This window comes from Schistocerca gregaria, chromosome 5 (assembly GCF_023897955.1).
Source record: "Schistocerca gregaria isolate iqSchGreg1 chromosome 5, iqSchGreg1.2, whole genome shotgun sequence".
Lineage (NCBI taxonomy): Eukaryota > Metazoa > Arthropoda > Insecta > Orthoptera > Acrididae > Schistocerca > Schistocerca gregaria.
In genome coordinates this window covers 39,371,346-39,394,413 of record NC_064924.1, presented here as the reverse complement: position 1 = coordinate 39,394,413, position 23,068 = coordinate 39,371,346, and the positions used below count along the sequence as shown (strand labels likewise).

The 23,068-nt window shown below is 41.1% G+C and overlaps 1 protein-coding gene across 2 annotated transcripts in view; it reads right to left on the bottom strand.

Moving 5' to 3' along the window:
• Positions 1-17,760, bottom strand: part of LOC126272156 (retinol-binding protein pinta-like) — a 139,868-nt gene extending 122,108 nt beyond the window's left edge. Inside the window, exon 1 of one of the 2 annotated variants that reach the window (XM_049974788.1) lies at positions 17,380-17,760. The gene's annotated coding sequence lies outside the window, so the exon portion shown is untranslated. Of the gene's footprint in view, positions 1-3,476; positions 3,860-17,379 lie in introns of those variants that run through there. The other variant, XM_049974789.1, reaches the window with a different exon arrangement.
• Between the last annotated feature and the right edge of the window lie 5,308 nt (positions 17,761-23,068).

Sequence of the window (23,068 nt, the reverse complement as noted above, 5' to 3'; positions counted from 1 at the left end):
TCAAAAATATATATATAAATGTCAGCATTAGCTGCAAAATACTAACGCAATTTCTTTACAGAGGAATGGAAAAACTGATAGAAACCAGCCTCGGGGAAAATCAGTTTGGATTCCGCAGAAATGTTGGAACACGTGAGGCAATACTGACCCTACGACTTATCTTAGAAAATAGATTAAGGAAAGGCAAACCTACGTTTCTAGCATTTGTAGACTTAGAGAAAGCTTTTTACAAAGTTGACTGGAATACTCTCTTTCAAATTATAAAGATGGCAGGTGTAAAATACAGGTAGTGAAAGGCTATTTACAATTTTTACAGAAACCAGATGGCAGTTATAAGAGTCGAGGGGCATGAAAGGGAAGCAGCGGTTGGGAAGGGAGTGAGACAGGGTTGTAGCTTGTCCCCGTTGTTATTCAATCTTTATATTAAGCAAGCAGAAAAGGAAACGAAAGAAAAGTTCGAAATAAGTATTTAAATCCATGGAGAAGACATAAAAACGTTGAGGTTCGCCGATGACATAGTCATTCTGTCAGGAACAGCAAACGACTTGGAAGAGCAGTTGAACGGAATGGACATTTTCTTGAAAGGCGGATGTAAGATTGACATCAACAAAATCAAAACGAGGATAATGGAATGTAGTCGAATTAAGTCGGGTGATGCTGAGGGAATTAGATTAGGAAATAAGACACTTACAGTGGTAAAGGAGTTTTGCTATTTGGGGAGCAAAGTAACTGATGATGGTCGAAGTAGAGAGGATATAAAATGTAGACTGGCAATGGCAAGGAAAGAGTTTCTGAAGAAGAGAAATTTATTAACATCGAGTATAGATTTACGTGTCAGGAAGTCGTTTCTAAAAGTATTTCTATGGAGTGTAGCCATGTATGGAAGTGAAACATGGACGATAAATAGTTTGGACAAGAAGAGAATAGAAGCTTTTTAAATGTGGTGCTATAGAAGAACGCTGAAGATTAAATCACATAACTAATGAGGAGGTTTTGAATAGAACTGGGGGGAAGAGGAGTTTGTGGCACACCTTGACAACAAGAAGAAGGATCCGGTTGGTAGGACATGTTCTGAGGCATGAAGGGATCGCAAATTTAGCATTGGAGGGCAGCATGGAGGGTAAATATCATAGAGAGAGACCAAGAGATGAATACACTAAGCCGATTCAGAAAGATGTATGTTGCAGTAAGTACAGGGAGATGAAGAAGCTTGCACAGGCTAGAGTAGCATGGTGAGCTGCATCAAACCAGTCTCAGGATTGAAGACAACAACACACACAACACAACACAATATATACGGCACCTAAAGTTCTAAGGTCATACAAAACACATGCACTCAAGTAGACTGAGAAACAGGTTACTGATATAGTACCAGAAACTCCTTAGGAACCATGCATATACCAGATAATAGACAAAATCAAAGAATACTTAACCCAGTCGCTCAATACAAAGGTCACTATACAGGTAGCACTCATCTCACATTTCTTGCAGTACCGGTTACTGCAGGAACTGGTATCGACTTTCGTTAGCCCTCGATACGGGCCTCTCACAAGACTGCATGCACGTATATCAGAGATTTATAAAACACGCCATTCTGGGAATGATTTATTACAATTATTGTTGTATCTAGACGTCACAATTATCGGCGGTTATTGCCTTCATACAGCAGTCCTCTTTCAAAAGTGAGTTGTTATTGTCAATGACTTACAAATAAAGCATGAGCTACGCTTGAATTATAATTTGTATTACGCCATTTCAAGGTACCGGACCACTGAAAAATTATCTCTAACAGGTCACCGTTTAACGGGATATCCTCGTCTAGCATTGATTTTCCTCAATAGTAGTTCTCTTTAGCAGTATTATTTTTCGAATTTTGTTCAGGTCAGTATTATCCCAGCTGCTTGTCTGAAAACTTTTATATAATTTTATAGAAAGTATGTTATATTTCAACATAAAACTTATGGAAAGGAATTACTTTATGTTGGATGTTATAATCGATAGATACTAGTTCCGAATGTACACTTAATTTTTTTGTAGAAACGTTTGAAATTACGAATTATTTTGCGCACTTAAAACTTCTGTTACTAATTACACAATGTACTACTGTTTATTATGTTTATTTCTGCATTCATTCATGATATAATAATCGAAAGTAATAGAAATTTTTTCAAAGAAATTCTAAAACCTTTGGAATAATACCGCAGAGTGTAGTAGTAATAAGCATGTCTCTGGTGTTATCGGACGTATTTTTGTATTTTGGGAAAACAGCGTAGTTTCGGTTTTGTTAATGTGTAAATTCAAAAGACGGTATGAAATACTACAATGTGGCAAAATATATTAAGATAACAACAAAAATTTCGCAACGACAACCTTCAAATTCATTTAGATCAGTTCAACCATGAGTACCTAAAATGTGAGAATTTCACCTTTAGGTATCGTACCGATAGACAAGAAGAACGAGAGCCAACTCTACACGAAAAGGTAAGTAAACTAGAAAGTTTATTGTAATCTTCGTTCCTCTAAATTTTTCATAAAAGACTTTGCTTATTGTGCGCAATAACGGGATTTGGGAAGGTGAGGGAGATTACGACCCTTATCACTAAATGCACCCAATAACGATATAAGCCGTCAGGAGGCACAATGATAAGCACGACAGGAGATACATAACGTATAACCCAAGTGCTAGCGTAGTGGATGATGTTCATGACATCCGGAGTCTAAAGGTGTAGGTTCGCATCTAGCCACGTGTAAATATTTTTTCTTGTTAGTGTTGTTAACAAATGGTTTAAATGGCTCTGAGCGCTATGGGACTTAACTTCTAAGGTCATCAGTCCCCAGAACTTAGAACTGCTTAAATCTAACTAACCTAAGGGCATCACACACATCCATGCCCGAGGCAGTATCCAGACTGTAGCGCTTAGAACCGCTCGGCCACCCCGGTCGGCACGTTAACACACTTTGGAACTTTCTTATGAATGTTGCAGAAGTATTTACTACAATGTGCGATGTTATTTACATTTCCGTCTGATTGGACAACGAAGGATGAAATAAATATGTAGCGATTTGCGAGTCTGTGGTTAAACAGGAACCTAAGAGGACTGCTTAATTTGCTGCGAGTGAATCGAGGAACAATTCTTCCCTGTCACAAGGGATCATCCAGTCGTCGACAATGCGTCAAAATGACGTCACGTTTGCAGGAAGTGTTGTAAAATGACACCCCCACTGTACAGAAAAGGACTATAAACAGAAGTAATATGGAGAACTGGACGATGGAGAAAAGGAAGATACAAGCGACAGAAAAGAAAAAGAAATTCTACGAAGAACAGAGACAGCACATCAGCTAGCACCTGAAATAATATTGGAAAAAACAAATGGAAGGAAAGTCTAGCACTAAGTAAGTCGAGTAAAAATAAAAATACAAGTGTTTAGCGTACGTGCGGCACAGTGTGTTAGTGAGAGAAGCAGGGGACGCATACCTGGCAGTGTTCCTCGGAGCAGCAGCGCGGCGTGCGTGGTCGAAGTCAGGAGGCGTTCCAGAAGTCTCGGTCTCAGGGCGGTGGAGCAGGCAAAAATATTACGAGCCCGGGACACGACAGCCAAGGCCCTAGCGGTAATGGCGCAGCTGCTTGCTGACGCACCGGTTTACCTCTCCTGCTTTCCTTTTCTGTCCTTCACAGCAAACTGGGAGCGGGAGGCGATTTTTCCATCTTCACGGATTTTCTCAGAGATAATACTTGTCTTTCTCACTAGACGTCGTAGCTTAGTGCATCGAGGACAATTAGGAATATGTATTTCATCGGAACTTTTCTGCCGTGACCTTCCGAAGGAACGCAGTTTACCTCCAAAGGCCAAATAATTTATATTTATTTGCATACATTTCTTCTGAACCCTACCTAGTAAAAAGTTCCAACGTCAAAAAAAAAGTTATGAATGACAAAAGGAATCGCCAATACGATGGCCATTGCGAAACTAATACCTCCCGTTTATTTTCATGGACTGTACAACAGGCACTGAAAGTACAACAATACAGAATGAGATTTTCACTCTGCAGCGGAGTGTGCGCTGATATGAAACTTCCTGGCATATTAATTTTGTGTGTAGGACAGAGACTCGAACTCGGGACCTTTGTCTTTCTCGGGCAAGTGCTCTACCAACTGAGCTACCCAAGCACGACTCACGCCCCGTCCTCACAGCTATACTTCTGCCAGCACCTCGTCTCCTACCCTCCAAACTTTACAGAAGCTCTCCTGCGAACCTTACGGAACTAGCACTGCTGAAAAAAAAGGATACTGCGGAGACCTGGCTTAGCCACAGCCTTGGGGATTTTTCCGAATGAGATTTTCATTGTGCAGTGGAGTGTACGCTGATATGAGACTTCCTGGCACATTAAAACTTCACAACAATACAGTTAAATGGAACATAGTTTCAGAGGCGTCCTTTCATTTTTTCGCGTTGTTACCACTATTCGTAATCCACTTCTGCCAACGATGAACAAGGGCATGCATGCGTCGCTATTAAAAACTGAAACCATCTGAAGCTAGCGACTGCCTTACACCTTGAACGACAGCGTCTGAGACCGAAAAATGTAGGTGAAGTAATATGCTGAAGCAGTGATCCCCAGACTTTTTGTCACTACATGGCACGTGATATTTTCATAAATTTCGGCATGCCACCTACACTGATATGACAAAAGCTATGGGATATCGATAAAATTGTTCAAATGGCTCTGAGCACTATGGGACTTAACATCGAGGTCATCTGTGCGGTAGAACGTAGAAGTAATTAAACCTAAATAACCTAAGGACATCACACACATCCATGCCGGAGGCAGGATTCGAACCTGCGACCTTAGCAATCGCGCGAGCCTGGACTGAAGCGCCTAGAACCGCTCGGCCACCGCGGCTGGCGATAGCGATAAGCTCATAGATAGATGGCAGAAGGTATAAAATGACAGTGCGATAGCGGAACTGTCACCAATCTAGTGATTCATATGAAAAGGTTTCCGACTTCATGACGGCCGCACGATGATAATTAACAGACTTAGAACCCGGAATGGTTGTTGGAGCTAGACGCATGCGACATTCCATTTCGGAAATCGGTAGCGAATTCAATATTCCGAGATCCATAGCGTTAAGAGTGTGCCGAGAATAACAAACATCAAGCATTACCTCTCACCATGTACAACTGTCACGTAACGACCGAGAGCAACAGCGTTTTCGTAGAGCTGTCAGTGATAACAGACATGCAGTAATGCGTGAAATAAACCCAGAAATTGGTGTAGGATATGGACTAACGTATCCGTTAGGACTGTGCGGTGAAATCTGGCGTTAATGGGCTGTGGCAGCAGACGACCGACACTAGTGCCTTTGCTTGCAGCACGACATCGCCTGCAGCGCCTCTGCTGGGCCCGTGACACTATCGGTTGTACCCTAGACTACTATAAAACAGTAGCCTTGTCAGATGAGTCCCGATTACAGTTGGTAAGAGCTGATGGTAGCTTTCGAGTGTGGCGCAGCCCCCACGAAGCCACGGACCTACGTGTCCACAAGGCACTGCGCTATCTGGTGGAGGCTGCGTAGTGCTGTGGCCAATATTTATATAGAATGGACTGAGCTCTCTGAAAATATCATTGACTGGGTATGTTTATGTTCGACTACTTGGAGATCATTTGCAGTCAGCCACGGGCTTCATGTACCCAAACAACAATGAAATATTTATGATTGACAGTGCGCCTTACCACTGGGCAACAATTCCTTCTGTACAACTCGAGCGAATGACTTGGAAACCCAGATCGCCCGTCATGAATCGGATCGAACATTTATGCGACATAACCGATAGGTCAGTTCGCATACAAAATCCTCCACTGGACACATCTTCGTAATTATGGATGGCTTTAGAGGCAGCACGGGTCAATATTTTTGCAGGTAATGTCGAACGACTTGTTGAGTCCATGCTACGTCGAGCTGGTGCATTTTCCCCGGGCAAAAGGACGTCCGACGTCCATTAGTATGTATCCCATGACTTTCCTCAACTAAGTGTGTGGTTTGTTCATTTTGTAATGAGCCCTGAGGTGGGGGAGGGGGCTTCGGAAGGTTGAGCGGCGACTGCCACAGGGCTGAGGAGCGGGATGGAGAGGGTAATATTTCGCCTTCTTGCTCAGTACTGACGACATACATATCGTTTTTGCGTGGAGTCGATCAGTTACTATATATGGTAGAAATGTGACACACGCAAGTAATAAGGTTTCTGGGAAGGACTTTTTTAAAGCGTCATTCATGTTCACATGTGATAGTTGCTATAGGAAATAATATGAAATTAAAGTAAGCTCGTTCTGATACAAATATTCTGTGAGCATGGGAGGAATGACTCTTAAACGTTTAAAATATTTATTAAACTTTCGCAGTGGCTTTCGCATACTTGCTGTTAGGTGTTGGTTTAAAGTGCGTAGGAATTTCCTCCCTTAAAATTGGCTTGATGGTTACGTTACAACGCAGCCACGTACAACAAACACAATTAAGTTTAACATCACACCACAATTAGCTCAGTCAAATTAGGGCATATTTTGACGTTTAGGAGAAAAAAAAGTAGTAAGAAGTATTTTTACACAGACCTTTCTTATACATTTCCACACAAACATATTAAAAGTTCTCATCGATGGAGCTGGAGCTTTGTCCGCCATATTGGAAAAAGGCGCCAGATATATCAGCTTCCCCCCTCCCCCCCCCTTCTTTTCTAAACGGCTGCATTTACGTGGAAAATACTTGACCACAAAATTTAAGAATACAAAATTATCTACGGATAGCGTCCTATGAAGAGTTTTCATCGAAGAACGGTCTGGCCATAAAGGCCTTGAATTTGATATCCTATTACAAAAGAGAGCCTCCCTGCAACCTGTAAATCTTCTCATACGGTCTCCTACAATAATCTAAACTGAGGTTTCTCTGTCATACTTTCTATGGTTATGTGTTTAAGGGTCTTTCTTATACACTGTCTCGTTGAGAGCTACTCTATTAATTCTTCACTATCTTTATATTGCAGAAATAGAATCCAATGTAGTGATGAGCTGGTTGCTTCAGTATTAAAAGTTTACCGCGCAGGACGGTTGAAAGTGGAAAATAATCATATTTATAATGCATTATCATGAGAAGTGTTTGATTAATGATGGACTACTTACTAAGGGAATTACGTGCACAGCGTTCGCCTCCGGTAGCTGAGTGGTCAGCGCGACAGAATGTCAATCCTAAGGGCCCAGCTTCGATTCCTTGCGGGGTCGGAGATTTTCTCCGCTCAGGAACTGAGTGTTGTGTTGTTCTAATCATCATAATTTCATCCCCACGAACGCACAAGTCGCTGAAGTGACGTCAAATCGAAATACTTGCACACGGCTAAAGGTATACCAGACGGGAGGCCCTAGTCACACGACATTTACATTTTTAGGTGCACAGTTCGGATTAAGGTCTTCTAAAATCGATAATTGCCAGAGCAAGACGTGGTGACGGAAAAGTGAAGCTTTTAATAGTTCACTGTGTTCGTAACTCCACTGTGGCTGCCGGAAAGATTATACGAAAGAAAATAATATCAATAATTTTAAGAGACTTCAAACTTCCATTGGAACGCCCACACGCAGCTCTTAACATCACCAACCAAAAGTAAACTAAGGGCCTTCGCGGAATTAGCTATTCAAAATAATTTTTTTTTTGCCTGGAAGAAATAAGCAAGGAAACAGTTTAAAAGCAAATAAAAAAACCAGCACAAAGAGGACGGAAATTAACAAAAATTGAAACTGTAACCGGTGAAGATTCACTAACGGCAGCAGCTAGGAAGGGAAACGATGAGTTGAGTAAAATTGTTAAAAACACTTGATAACGTCACTGACCTGGTTGCTGCAGTTGGAGTGTTTCTTCAGATCTGTTTTCCTGAAGGTCATAAGCGGCCCACGGATGGAAATAAACTGCCATGTCGCTCTCCTGATGTTGAAGTACATAAATTGAAAGATACAGTCTTCTACATAATTTAAGACAGTGAAGAGCGTCAATTTTCAGTTAAAAACTTGATTGAGCAGGCTGGCAGTTATGTCCCAAATGAAAAGACTCTATGGACTCTACTTAAGAGAAACGTGGTGAAGAGGTCATAGTAGCAAATGCACCTAAAGAATCACTCTACTGCTTGTTTTAGAAAGACGGACTATAAAATGTTAACAAATGCTTGGTATGAAGATGGATAGAATGGTGACGCAGACGAAGCACTTCGGATTATTACGGCAGCGGCTGCAATCATACGTAGGACATTAGGTCCAGCTTCTACAAAACAGCTTAAAAATCCCCCAATAGACATATTTCTGAAAGATGCACAAAACGCCATTTCATAGTCTTTGAGAACTTTTATAGAATAGGCGACAGTGAGAAAAAAGGAACGAGCTAGCGGAACCCACGACAAAAAAAGTGTGAGTGTTTGAAATCAAATCATTTCAGCCACTAGACCACGAATATTCACATCTGTTCTTTTTCTTGGGTTGTCAGTATTTCTACATAGGAAGCATGAATCCAAGCACTCTTTAGACATGATACCAAATCTTGGAATGTGTGCTAGCTACTATGATGTTGAAATTTTCGATTCTCTTCTTTCATCAGTTCAGAGCAACTCGTCAAAAGATGATCTTTGACACAATACGCATTCGATAACACAGATTTCTATGTTAGAACTTTTGATCTGATTGGATGTGAAGCCCTACGAGGAAAATGCAAGTGAACTATCCACAGCTGAAAATATCTGGTGAGTCCTAAGTTAGGACGATGTAGTGCTTTTGTACAAGAAATACGAAAACATTACAGTTTAAAATAATCTCCTTGTCCTTCATTGGTTTACCGGTCATTAGTTGTGATGGTCTTCAAACTGCCATATCTACGGCAGAACAACAAACTTCATAAGCAGGTCAGAAAACATGGTTTGTAACATTTCACCAGGCACTGTATGTGAAAGCCAAATGCATAATCAGTGCCTCATCGTAAGGTATTCAAGTCTCATTACCTAAGGCTGTGGTAAGATTGGGGGGAGGGGGGGGGGGGAGGATATCATGTCCTTCCTGGGTTGCATTGCCTGCAGAATGGCTGGAAGTAGGCTTAAAGAGTTATTAGATATCATAGATGCACTAAACAGACTTAATGCTTGAAAGTGACACATATGCTACAGCCATCAGAAGTTACCATTGATTCATGTTAACTTTTAAAATGAAATCTTTTCTAAAATGGAGATGATGCCAGGCAGAAAGGATGTCGTGGACGAGGTAAAACAGATGTTGCCTCTAATATCCAAAGCGCGTCCTCAGAATCTACAAGCTTTGGAAAATAATGATACTTTAAAAAATCTATAACGATTCTTTGAGTGCATGTTACAAGTGTTGCCGAAGAAAGACGAAACGACAAAGTAATTGGTGCAGTACTACCACATGGAGTTTTATCAAAGCTGAAAAAATTGGTAAATGCAACCTACACTTCACATGCATCAAAGGCATTATATCCTGCTTCCATGCTTGTGGTCGTTTTCCTGATGCCAAGTCGTGCCAGCTGTATGTTCAGGAAATTATCCTTCTGGAAACGGTTACGAATGAGAAAAAAATATAAATCGTTGATGAGGGAGGATTCTTTACAATTCGGCTGACAGAGAAGTATTTATCGGGAACGTAGAATCACATAATAATTGAACAAACCGTCATGATGTCTATGAAAGGTATAGCAGGCCTATGTTTACACGGCAGAGGAATGACTGACAGCATATCTACATCTACATCCATACTCCACAAGCCACCTGACGGTGTGTGGCGGAGGGTACCCTGAGTACGTCTATCGGTTCTCCCTTCTATTCCAGTCTCGTATTGTTCGTGGAAAGAAGGATTGTCGGTATGCTTCTGTGTGGACTCTAAACTCTGTGATTTTATCCTCATGGTCTCTTCGCGAGATATACGTAGTAGGGAGCAATATACTGCTTGACTCTTCGGTGAAGGTATGTTCTCGAAACTTTAACAAAAGCCCGTACCGAGCTACTAAGCGTCTCTCCTGCAGAGTCTTCCACAGGAGTTTATCTGTCATCTCGGTAACGCTTCCGCGATTACTAAATGCATAAGGAAGATGAATTTTTGGCCTATTGTTACACGTGGTATGTATAATGCTACTGAAAATTTTTTTGGAGCTTTGCTTGTTTGCTATAGTCAGCACATTGAGATGAGACCATCACGTATCCAAACAGATGATGAAGATGTAGCTAAAGTTTCCCAGCGGCTCTCTCATGACCTTAAGGTTGCTGACGTCAATTACAACCGGTCTTTTGCGATACGTAACAATAAACTGGAATCGTTCCTTTGAAGCCGGACAGACACTAATGAGCAGTAGTGAACGGAAAATGGTTAAATTTATGAAGCTGAAAAGTTCTGATCGTGCTCTGCCATTAGCTGCTATGAATTCTGTAGTGGAGGTTGCTGTCAAAACGATACCTGTTGAGCCCGCGTTCTTGTTCCACGGAATAGCCATCATCAGAACAAGCGGAGGGGTACTTCGAATATGAGCTGGTGCCACGACCACTTTCTATGGTTACTGAAAGCAGAATGGGCAAGACACAAAAGTCTTCTCTTTATATGATCTTTAATATATAAAGAACGAAAATCTTAATCTAGGAAACTGTGTTCATGTGATTGATGGTGGGTACTTACTGCACTGTGTCATATGGAAGCAAGGGGAAATATTCAGTGGCGTTTGCGAAAAATACATCTCTTCCATTCAGCACTACGTACCTAGCATTATTGTTCTCTTTAATGGGCATTCTGAGAGCACTAGTAGTACAAACGTTGTAGGGCAACAAAGGAGAGCTACTATGAAGCACTCAGTTGAACTGGTTGTCACTGAAACCATGACAATTCCGATAAGTCAGGACAAATTCCTCGGAAATGATGCAAACAAAACACACCTCATAACTCTGTTATCTGTAAAACTTAAGGGATCAAAGTGACACTAGTGAACTCTAAGTCACCTGATTAAGTTGCTGTTGTAATAGGTGAGGATGTAGATTTGTTACTTTTGATTGTAGCATTAACTCTGCCCCAGGAAGAAATTACCTTCCTTAAACCAGAAATGAAAACAAGGCACAAACATTGCACTCACCGCAGCAATTGCAAGCTGGACGTAGCGGTCGCGCGGTTCCGAACTGAAGCGCCTAGAACCGCTCAGACATCAGGGCCGGCAAAGGAGTATCGTACACTGGTTACAAATGACGTACATTCCATTACGACGATCATGTTTCGCCATGGCAGTGGCGTATTTCAGCAAGATAATGTGCTATGTCGCAAGGCCAGGAGTGTGATGGAAGTGGTTCAAGGAACAGAGTGGCGAATTCCAGCTGATGTGCTGACTCCCGCCATGGTACCTGTCCTGTATCATTCGTACTGATTGGTTCGGTAGGTTATCCTCGATAGTGACGTTATTTTCGTTCCTTTATACGAAGCTGCTATTCTGTAAGCTTTTGAGACTTGATACCTATCGGTCCGGCCGCCGATTTTTCGGCAACTATACCGAGAGATGGTTAGGTTTCGACATGGCTACTCGTTCAGTTGAGTGTGATTTGTTTGCAGCTAGAATTTGTTATTTTGGAATCATTGAGTGGCTTTTGTTTCGGCTTTAGTGATTTTGTTTTACTGAGGACTCACCAGGACGCATCCAAGTGGAAAGTAAGTTCATAACAGACTGTTTTACTTCGTTAGAAATATGGTTCTTATTGTTGTTACTGTGAATGATTATAAGATAAAAAAAAAAAATTAAGCCAATATTCTCAAAAAAATACCCGTTATGTTTACATAACTCAGAGGAAAGGTCGTCTTTGCTGAGTATTAACTGAAGTTAGTAGTGACTTCGCATACTTTTTTCCCGCAAATGGTTTATTATTAATTATAGAAACGCATTAAAAACTTTTAAGTTCAATGGAAAGGAATTTTGTGAAGCCTGATAGAGGCTCCTCCAAAATTTCATGCATTTACTGCTTACGCCCGTATCATTCGGCAATAAAGTGAGCCTGCGTCTCTCTTGAATTAGCAAGAACAAAGCATAAAAGTGGATGTAGCCACGCAGTTAAAACAACGAATTGCAGTGCTGAAGGTTGCAGATTCGCTTATATTTTCTGTTTGTGTTTGTAACACATTCTGTGACTTCGTGATTCGTGAAAATTAAATTTTTTTCTGAAATATTCGTTGTTATTTACATGTAAAAGATCGCTTTCTGAGTAATGACTACCTTCGATTTCGTAACTTCCATACGTTTGAGAAAGGAAATTGCTGGGCATCTCGAATACATAGCGATTTCAGAGAGTGTGGTGAGACAGTAGTCTAAGAACCCAACTTAACCTACTGCGAATGAAACTAGATTAAATCATCTTTATACTCTTGCTTGTCACCAGTATTTAACTGTGATCGAATCCTTAACAACAGTAGAGAGAGGTGAAAGGTTTTAGACTATACCACCACATATGAAACATTTTGATCCATCAGATGCATGTTATAAACTACAACGAACCTCAGTAGCTGCACTCGCCACACCCTCTCGAAAATGTGTTTTTTTTAATTATGTGTTTAACATCCAGATCGTTGATGCGTTATATAAGACAGGAGGCTACTTCATCATTTGGACTCTAGGAGCGAGTTACAAACACGTTCTATGCATCTTCTTATTCTTTGACACTCTCTAAAACAATGTTTTGGATTCAGTCTATGTAACTAATTAAAGTCAGCACCTTCAAAAGAAAACAAGCTAAACGCATATGGCAATAAACAAACTGCCTTCAATTATTTGCATGGAAAGAACATACCTCCATGAACATTGAAACAACAAAAGAACTACGGAAACAGAATAAATGACTAATTTTTGAGAGTTTTTCTAGATGTACTTGTACAGTGTGGTACTACACACCATTCCTAGCTCATATTCTGAAACATAAAAACCAAAACAACTGCGAATGACTATAAAATAACATAATATGACGTAACCAGAATACAATCAAATATCCTATCAATGTTATGCATGCATGGAAACATTTGGCCAGCGAAATTTAAACAGTACTACATACAACAAACACTTTTCGGTACTGCGAAGAATAGTGTATCTTTGTCGGCTGCGAGCCACTTTGGGTTTGTGCCACCATGCGCTCCACTGTGCGCATGCGCGGATTTATAGCAGATGGCTTTTGTTTGTAGGACTGACAACAGCGTCTCGTTTCTCTAGAACTGTACAGCATCACTTCTGAAATGCTTACAGAGCAATCCGGCGGCCTTCTTCGAAAGCGATACGGCTCGGAGCGTTCGCCTACAGGTCCGACCAGCAGAGCCGCCGAAAGGCACGGAGTAGTGGCCCATATCTGAAACTGGGATGTGACTGTGGCGTCCGATCTCATCACCTACTCCCCGGAATTTACGGGAATTAGGGGGCTTGTGTACAGAGGTCAGCCTTCCAAGACCCTCATTGCTTCCATGCCACGAGGAGTCGCCATTGTTATCTGTACCAAATCTTATTAGGTAGGTCCTCATAATGCTTCGGCTGATCAGTGTATCTTCTGTGCACGTCAATAAACAGCAAGCTTCTGAAGCTCTTTGTTAACGTCGTACCTTTATGCTCTCATATTATGTGTTTTATTGAAGTTTTGTACTGTAATGCCAATTATTTACCTTTTTACCTTGCTAAGTGGCCATTAGCTGCCGAAGGACAAAAAGAGAGCAGGAATACACACTGAATCTAGCATTAAGAGTGACTCCTGCACTTCCATCTGTTGGTGACGCCCAGCGACAACTGCCTGGGCGCCGTTCCACAGCACACGGATGTGGTAGTCGAGTTTATTTAGGAGTCTGAAATGTTGTGGAATAGTAATTAAAGAAGAGCTCTTCTCTATACCTCTGTATTATTTGTTCCTTAATGACGCTAATTTAAGTGGACATGGCATTGAATGAATGGGAATGAACTGTGCCCATCCAATCCAGTCCCATTGTAGAGTCCTCCCTGGATGCAGTGGTCGATGTGTAGTGACCTGTGTTGGTCCAAAGCGCTGCCCATTTTATTTGTCTTTCGGCCTGTCTTGCTAAAACGATTTTACAGAAAATATTCGGTGAAAAAATTCATTTTTGCGCTGCTTCTAGCTTGATGTCTTAGCTCCATTAATGGTCATAGTTATTCGGTATTTACATTGAAATACGTCAGAGCGTGAAATTCGTATAAGTTTGCAACGAAAATTAGAAATCTGTAAGATTTTGCGGTTCGTGCATTTTACAAAACATTTCGCTGTACGAAATTTTTTTAACATACTGAATTTTTCTCTAGATCTAGATGGAGGTCTCTGTCTGTCACCAATCTCGAGAAAACAGATCTCATGCGAACGCACCGCGGCAGTGATAAACCAAAGAGTGAAATATCCACAAACATCTCTCATAATTCATAACTGTTAGAAATATCGAAATGAGATTTTTGCCAGTGGTGGAATACAAAGAGAGGAGAATTTTTCCAAATGGTCACTACGCAAAACTTCGTTATCTGCCTCGTTATTCCACTAATTACATACTTTTTGGTGAAGGAATGTACGTTTTAAGAGTCATCAACAGCTAGTGAATTGAGAAACATTATGTGTTTTGGAACAATATACGAGATATTATACGTTTATCTTCTTACGAGTGTGTGTGTTTTTTCATAAGCTACTGACTTCGGTTCCTCACTCTTCACACTGTGGATATTGGAATACAGAATTCCCAAACGATTTCCGAATTGGAACGTCCCATGCGTCTTCTTCCAACTACCATTCCGGTTTCAAAGTCAATTAATTCCCGTCGGAAACCTTTTCACGTGAATCCCCTGCATATAAAACAGCTCCACCAATGTATTGCCTTTTTATACCTTATGTACGCGGTACTACCGCCATCTGTATATGCGGATATCGCTATCCCATAACTTTTGTCATCTCAGTGTCTCACACATGCTGCAGACCCTACCACATTAGACAAACAACGTATCACCAGAATAGATGGGAGCAGTTTAATTCCGAATGATTTCAGGTACTTGTTGGCATGCCCCACTGAAAAAAAAGATTAAAGGACTTTATTGACGTAGAGACTTTAAGAAATACTTTCACTCATAATGAAGTAGAAAGCCGGCCGGTGCGGCCGAGCGGCTCTAGGCGTTTCAGTCTGGAACCCAGCTACCGGTACGGTCGCAGGTTCGAAACCTGCCTCCGGCATGGATGTGTGTGACGTCCTTCGGTTAGTTAGGTTTAAGTAGTTCTAAGGTACAGGGGACTGATGACCTCAGATGTTAAGTCCCATAGTGCTCAGAGGCATTTGAACCATTTGAAGTAGAAAATTAGCATCGGGAGCAGGAACAACGGTTCTCTATATCAGGTCACATTTATTACTTTTTCAGTTAGACACCGGTGAATGCTTTGAAATTATGTCTGAACTAAGGAAAAACACAAGTGACGAAGTATTATTCTACTCATCTGAAGCGAATAACATCCTAGGTTGTCTCTGAGATGCTTTATCTATGTTCTACTAAACGAATCTTAGTACTTTTTGTAAGTAACTAAAATACATAGGAGGCTAGTTGCTGTTATTCAGTATGTATACTTTTTTTGTAGTGAGAAAGGGTAGGTATATGATCACTGTAATTTTTGGGATAAGATTGTAAAAGGGAATCGGAGTCAAACGACAGGATCAAGATATTTAGACGTAGGATGGTCGAGAGTGTGGAATGTTGGGAAGGGACGAATGGGCCCGCCTTCCATATAGAGCGAAATTTATGTAACTGCAATTTAACAGGTGTGTAAGGGCTTCTATGAAATTAGTGTGTAATAAAACAAATACCGTCTCAAATAGAACAGAACAGGTCATCTACCTACGTCAATAAAAGTACAAATACTAGCAGTATCGTAGGTCTGAATGAACAAGTAATGCGGACCACATGGATATAAGTTTAACGGTGTCAGCTGTCAAATAAGTATGAATATTCTACTCTGGGGACCTGCTAAGAAAACATCAAGTATTATTCATTTACAAACTTTTTTGATAATATTCCACTTCTACTTTTTGGATTTAAGCAAGTTTCTCATAATATAATGATAAAAATTTAGAACCAAGTACAGTGGGACTGATTTAATTAATGGAATGTGATCTTGTCGTGATATGAGGATACCTTTCTCTAACATATAAATTCCTTCCTCACGGCAATGAGTGGAAACTGTATCTGTAATGAGACCTGACATACACTATTTGTATTAGTAATATAATTGGAATGTAAAGAGATTTCAGTCATAAAAGTCGCTGGGAATGACATGTACTCTTCCTGCAACGGTAAAACAATATAACTTTATGCTACGAACTTAAAATGGCCATACCCTAATGAATATCGTGACCACAAAATGGTCTGATGAAATAATGTACAGACACCCTGATTGGATAACCTAACCTTCAGCCCTGTCTCACAGTGGGTGATAATAAATTTATCATTTAGTATTAATTAGTAAATAATAATATTGTCCTTGGTATATCGCGCTGATGCTTCTGAAGGAAGTGCGGAATTTTTAACAGCGGAAGATAAATGGACTAAGCCTATTTTCTTCTTTCCACTAATTTTTGTGTATATATACCTATTTGTAGAAGTAATGGAGCAGTCTCTCATAAAAAATAGCTGTTAGGAGATCATCTCATACGTGAGTAAGTAAAGGAACGAAATCATGGCTTCAAAATGCCAGCTGAAGATAGCCAGACAAATAATAGAGGTATACTTATTGTGATATGCCTGATATTTCCACGAATAAATAAGTAAACGATACCTGAAATCTGAGAAGCATATATCGACCGAAAAATCGGTCGCCAACTCAGAAACTTAGCGACATTGGCAAAAACACCGAATAAATACCTCCGGCAAATAGGTATAAGGGGGTCCTTTCAGGTGCTCCTGTAGGTGGTCCTTAGAGGGGAGAAAGAAGACAGGAGAAAACGTCGCGTGGACGTACAGAACGATGGTCAGTCAGTGAACCTCATACTTCCCTAAAACAACTTAGCCGCTGCGCTGCACGACAGAAGAAGATGTCGTTACCGCGCCAGTAAGTCATCGCAGAAGATATCATCTCAGGGCCGGCCAGGGTGTCCGAGCGGTTCTAGGCGCTACAGTCTGGAACTGCGCGACCGCTACGGTCGCAGGTTCGAATCGTGCCTCGGGAATGGATGTGTGTGACGTCCTTAGCTTAGTTAGGTTTAAGTAGTTCTAAGTTATAGAGGACTGAAGACCATAGCAGTTACGTCCCATAGTGATCAGAACCATTTTTTTGTCATCTCAGATGATACCATATATAAGTTCGTGTGGTACTTACCCAGGTGGCTGGTGAGGACGAAGTAACTGCGGCCTCACCCAATAGGTCACCTGTGAACTTATAGGCTGATGAACTCCTCCAGAAGACGCCGAACCTGAGGGTCGCTGGTTCGATTTCGGGACGGAGCACTCCGCGTCACGCCTGCCCTCTTGTTAATACGCAACGAGCCAATTCACAAGGAGGAGACTGCGACGCTGCCGCAGAGGGTCACCGGCCCGGGACTGTGGCACCAACGAGTCGGCTGGCACTCCGCTGCAACCCGAGTCGTCGCCGTATCAGTTGAATCCGGAATCTGCACACTGCCTCTCCGCAGCCGCTAGGAACCGAGCGGGTTATAAGACAATGTGTTAGTGTGTTTGATTCAAGGGTCTTATGTCTTCTGACAAAATAATGACCTTTTCTCCTCTCTACCACTGACGCTCAATATCTAGAGTCACTAAACCCCGACCCGTTACGTTTGTGGCCAGATAACCCCGGCTCTATTTTGAGCTGTACATGATAGGGAATTTGTGGTACCATAAATTCATAACGCCTTCACCAGCGACGGGCCGCAAGCAGCTCACAGACAGCAGACTACTTTCATCAGCAGGCGGACAGTGTTTCAGTACAAGGCCGAGTGAAAATTTGGTTCCTTTGTTCTCCTTTTACAAAGAACACTTTCGCAGTGTAAAAAACAAACGACAAACGATGTAAAGCTCTCACTTTTTCAGAAAGATTTGTCACTAGATAAGTTCTTTTCGGATTGTACTGGATGTTTCTTGATAGAAATTGTAATAAAATCTCTAATGTTTCTTGTTGTACAGCTGAGTCTATATTCTTGCGGTCATATGAAGTATACTTGTGGTAAGAATCTTTTGTTAAACAGCAAAACATTACAATGACATACAGTAAGACACAAGGAGTCTCCAACTGCGAAGCTATTCAGAGCCTACTTAATCAGGTAGCCCATTTGAGGTCGATTATGCAAGTGTATGTCCACATCTAGTGCAACCCCTCTCATACTAGATTCATCAGCAGCCGCCCTTGTGACTCCCTTCTCTGCAAGCCAAGCAAGGATATAGAAGCATTTTTTGCTGTTTTTTAGCAGTGGCTAAGCTTGACTCCTGGCCATGTCAACAGATGCTGCAAATGACAAAGCTACGGTTATTAGGGAAAGCTAAGGCGAACGTAGTATATCACGAGAAGTAACGAAATGCACTAAATTTTGAAGAGTTGATAAAAGGTTTGCTCAAAAGTTTTAAAAAGTAGAACAGTTGCCGTTTCTATTGGGAACAGTTGAACACCATGTCCCAAAGGCAAAACAAAAGAATAGAGAGCTTTGTGGATAGAATTCGAAAATCATAACATGTAGGCTTTCATGGCTGGCGTCTTCTTTACTTAAAACCTCTGGTGTGTGAGGCTGTGATCCATCTGTAACACTTCTTCCTTACGTTTCGTTGCCAACGTCGTGCAGCATCTTACGAGGTGAGTCAATGACTGGCTGCCAGGCAGCTGAGGTCCAGTTTATGTAGAACGCATGGGGGGCACCGGCATACGTCACGTCGGGCCGATTCAAAGTCCATCTCCGACTAACGTCATTATTCTCGATTGAAGGTAATCGATTGTCACATGGATTGATAGGAACAGCATGGGGACTACATGTAGGTGGTCACTTCCAATCAGTTTGATGGCTTCTGCAGTGAGGCATCCAAGGAGTTTGGGAGATGCTAGGATGGAGTGCTAGCCAGGACATCGTATTATTATGTACGTATGCATAGGGAAGCTACAGATATTCATAAACACCACAATAATTTTAATAGAAAAGAGGAAGGCATCAGGACGGCGACATAAAATGAGTGTCCGTCCGTCAGGTGCAGAGATCAACCTACTGTAGTGTGTATGTATTACACTTTACGAAATGGATATCGTCGTCATACAAGAAATGTTCAGAACAAACGATTGACTTGCAACATGAACACCGAATGAAAAATGGCGTGTCACACTGATCACAAAGGTTCGCACCATCAATATCTAAGAAAAACTTCTTGGGAGCCACAAACCATGCAGGACGTTCGCCTAGGTATTCCCTCTTAAAGAATGTATATAGAATCATGTCGGTATAATGGAGTGATGAAAACTGCTGGGCTGTCATGGTATGCAACCGGATGGAGAAAAAATGGTTCAAATGGCTATGAGCACTATGGGACTTATCATCTGAGGGCAACAGTCCCCTAGAACTTAGAACTACTTAAAGCGAACTAACCTAAGGACATTACACACATCCATGCCCGAGGCAGGATTCGACCCTGCGACCGCAGCAGTTGCGCGGTTCCGGACTGAAGGGCCTAGAACCGCACGGCCTCCGCGGCCGGCCCCGGATGGAGATTGTCGTGAGACTGGCTATCCTGTAAGGTGTAGCTGCAGATAGTGCGATAATATGTTTAGTAGGCATGGGAAAAAAACAAACATCTTGAGCTGAATTTGTCTAGTGGTTCCAGGTGTTATGAATTGCCATGTCATGCACTTTTCAGAAGTGATAGTTTGCTCCAAACGAGTATGATTTTTACACACAGACCAGAAATCAAGCAAAAACAAGTTATTTTACCAGCTATTGATCAAAAGCAGTGCTCATACCACAGCTACACTTCTCGTACGCCAATTTTTCCACGGCGGTTTGCTGTGACGTAAATATTTTATATTACCCTTGCAAAATCACCCAAACGCGAAAGAATCATAGTGGACAGAACACCTCCAACTTCCCGCAGCACAATAAATAACTTTCCAACCAATTTACCACCCTGATTAACAATCTGCATAAGTGCATACGATTGTGTTAAAGCCTTGACGATTGTGTGATCTTGATACAACTCTCTTGTTGCCTCTAATTTCCACGGTTCGTTTCATATGTATTTTTTCTTTGGATCCTGACAGATGAGAGTTGAAAGCAAATTCCTTACTCAACGAGGGAATAACTTTATTAATCCCATCTACAGTTTATTTACCTCATCCATTGCGCAGTTTGCCGTCCATCGTCAAGTTGACGCTTTGTTTGAAACTTCGTTATCTTACGTCTTCCAATTCTCTACAACTATTATGAAAAGGATAGCTGCTATTTAGCATTTAGCTGAGATGGTACTCGCTGATCGACTCGCCATTTCCGCTATGTTATAGGTAGCAATTATCCTTTTCATAATATTGTCATTACACTATCCTGGGTTCCCCATTGGTTAAGTCTCTAACACGCTTTGAAGTTATGCTCCATCCACTGCTTCCCTTGAAATCACTGTAGTTTGTGTCGCGCGCAATTTGATGTGCGTAACGTAGTACATCACTATCACGCACATGTTATACAGAGCGTACTTAAAACAAGCAAACACCAGATTTTGTGAAAACTGTGCCTGGTGTTCCCTTGAACATCCGCAGCATCTCATGTTGCTGCTGACTTATTCGAAATCCGTTCATAATTTTTTTTAAACTATGCTGAGGATGATCTTCCATACCCGAAAGTATCCCAGCGACTTGAACTTCGTTTCGACTAATTCCATGAGGTCAACATAACGTAGTTGTCTCGCAGGTCCTCTAACCTATTTGAAGCTTGGTCGTTTAACTACACTAAACGGATACCGCAATAAATTACTAGAGAAAATTATTCTTTAAGTTACTCACCCCCAATGTAAATCAACGCCACGGCGTTGCAAATACTAGGAAAGACGTCATTAGATACAAGACAGTACTTAATGCCCGTAAACTTAGTTTCGTTACAATAAGTGACATTTCAAAATCATTGCCGTATCACACTCATCAGAATTTGAGCTAACTCAGTCACGTAAGTCATTTCAGCAGTCCTTAAGAGAAATTATATACTTTAATGAACAGCATATTTGAGATAGTCTCGGGATTCCTGAAGTTATCTGACAATTCGAAGTATTTTTGCTCTTTAAAAGATTTTTCCAGGTATGTGAAACGTCGTTTCTGATATGAGTGGTTCATAATAAACTGGATATCGAATTAAGCAGTTGAAAGCGACGCAATTAGAGTGTTATGCACTCTATCAAAACCTCAAAATTAACGTCGTATCACCCCTAATTCTTCCGTACTCATGATTGAGAAATTATTTGTCGAACGTCCGAACTTCAAACGACATGACGAACGTTGGTCCTGGATCTGGATTGAAACCAACCATCTGTAAACATTGTAACGAAACAAAGCTTCTCGTGCCTGACCGAAACCCGATCCTAGCAACGTCCGTCATCGATGACCAGGCACGACGAAACAAAAATAATCAAAGGTTTCACCAATAGCACTTAGAAAATTTGAGTTTGAAAATATTTGTGCTCTGACTGGAATCCTGTCAAGATCCGCGTCCCCCTGTTAACTAATGACGAAAAAAGTTTAATATAATTTCAGGTAACAAAGTTTGAAAGTGTTTAAAACGAAGTACAATGCTGTAAAGTTTTGTGACGGGTGCTCGAAGCCACCTAGTAGTCAGATTGTTAATTAAGTAAAATTAGATGTGAATTATCGAGTTGCTTCAACAGCAGCGAGATATTCCGATCTGAAATGAGGATACAATTTTTTCCACCTGACCGAGAATCGAAGGTGGCGCTTACCGTCGTTTCTTTCTATCCACGAACTGTTTGCTCACCAGTAGCGAGATGTGTGCATGTTTGCCTGGAAATAACGGCAGGTAGCGTTGTTGTTGATGATACGTGAAGAGACATTAATAACTAGTAGCTCGGTGAGTATATACTAGGGATTGGAACGAAACCGTTAATTTTTTTGTGCTGGACTAGGATTTGAACCCACATACGTGCCTTTCGTGGAAACCTAGAGGAATCAGCAATCTTCGAAAAAACAACGAAATGATCGAACTATATCGTTGCGTGTGGGACAGTTACCGCGAAACAGGAGATCCGAATTCGAATCTCAGTGCAACGCCTAATTTTTCAAAGACTCAAGTTAAAATAAAAGAAGAGGCCTTTGGCCTGAAGAGAGCAGTAGGTGCAGAAACAGTAAAGTTTCAAATAAAGCTTCAGTTTGGGATTGTTTTTGTATTGTTTGTACAAACCTTTCATGTAAATCCTGAGCTAAAGAAGTCTTAATTTTTGAGATTGACTGATCGTTAAATCAAAAGTACACTTTAGTTGGGAAACTGAGGAACACGTTTTGGCAGAACCAGGGATTTGCATTACTGGGAAAATGAAAATTTTAATGTTAAATTGTAAGAATCAGTTAATCAGATAAAAGGGATTGTTTTCAATGAGGACAGGTGCTATGAAATGGAAGAAGTGTACAGTAGTGATAAGGAACACAACGAACCAAAAACAAGGGAGGAGGGAATGGAAAGAATTTTTATTTGATTATCAAGATGTGTTTAGTTAGAAACCAGGAACAGTGAAGAACTATCAGTGTTAATTAAAACTGAAATCGCACAAGCCATTCGTCATTAAGCCTTACTGTATTCCAGCTTCAAAAATAGGAGATGTTCAGCGAGAACTACATTAAATGAAGGGCTGCGAATCATCAAAGGGGTTGTAGTGAAGACAACAATCCTTTCATCATTGTGGAAAAAAGAAATGGGAGAGTGATTACAGACAGTTAAATAAATATTTGCAGAAAGAAACAAACTATCCATAGAATATCGATGATCTTCTAAATAAATTGAAAAGATATCCTATATGTCTATTCTTAGCATTACTTTTGGTTCGCA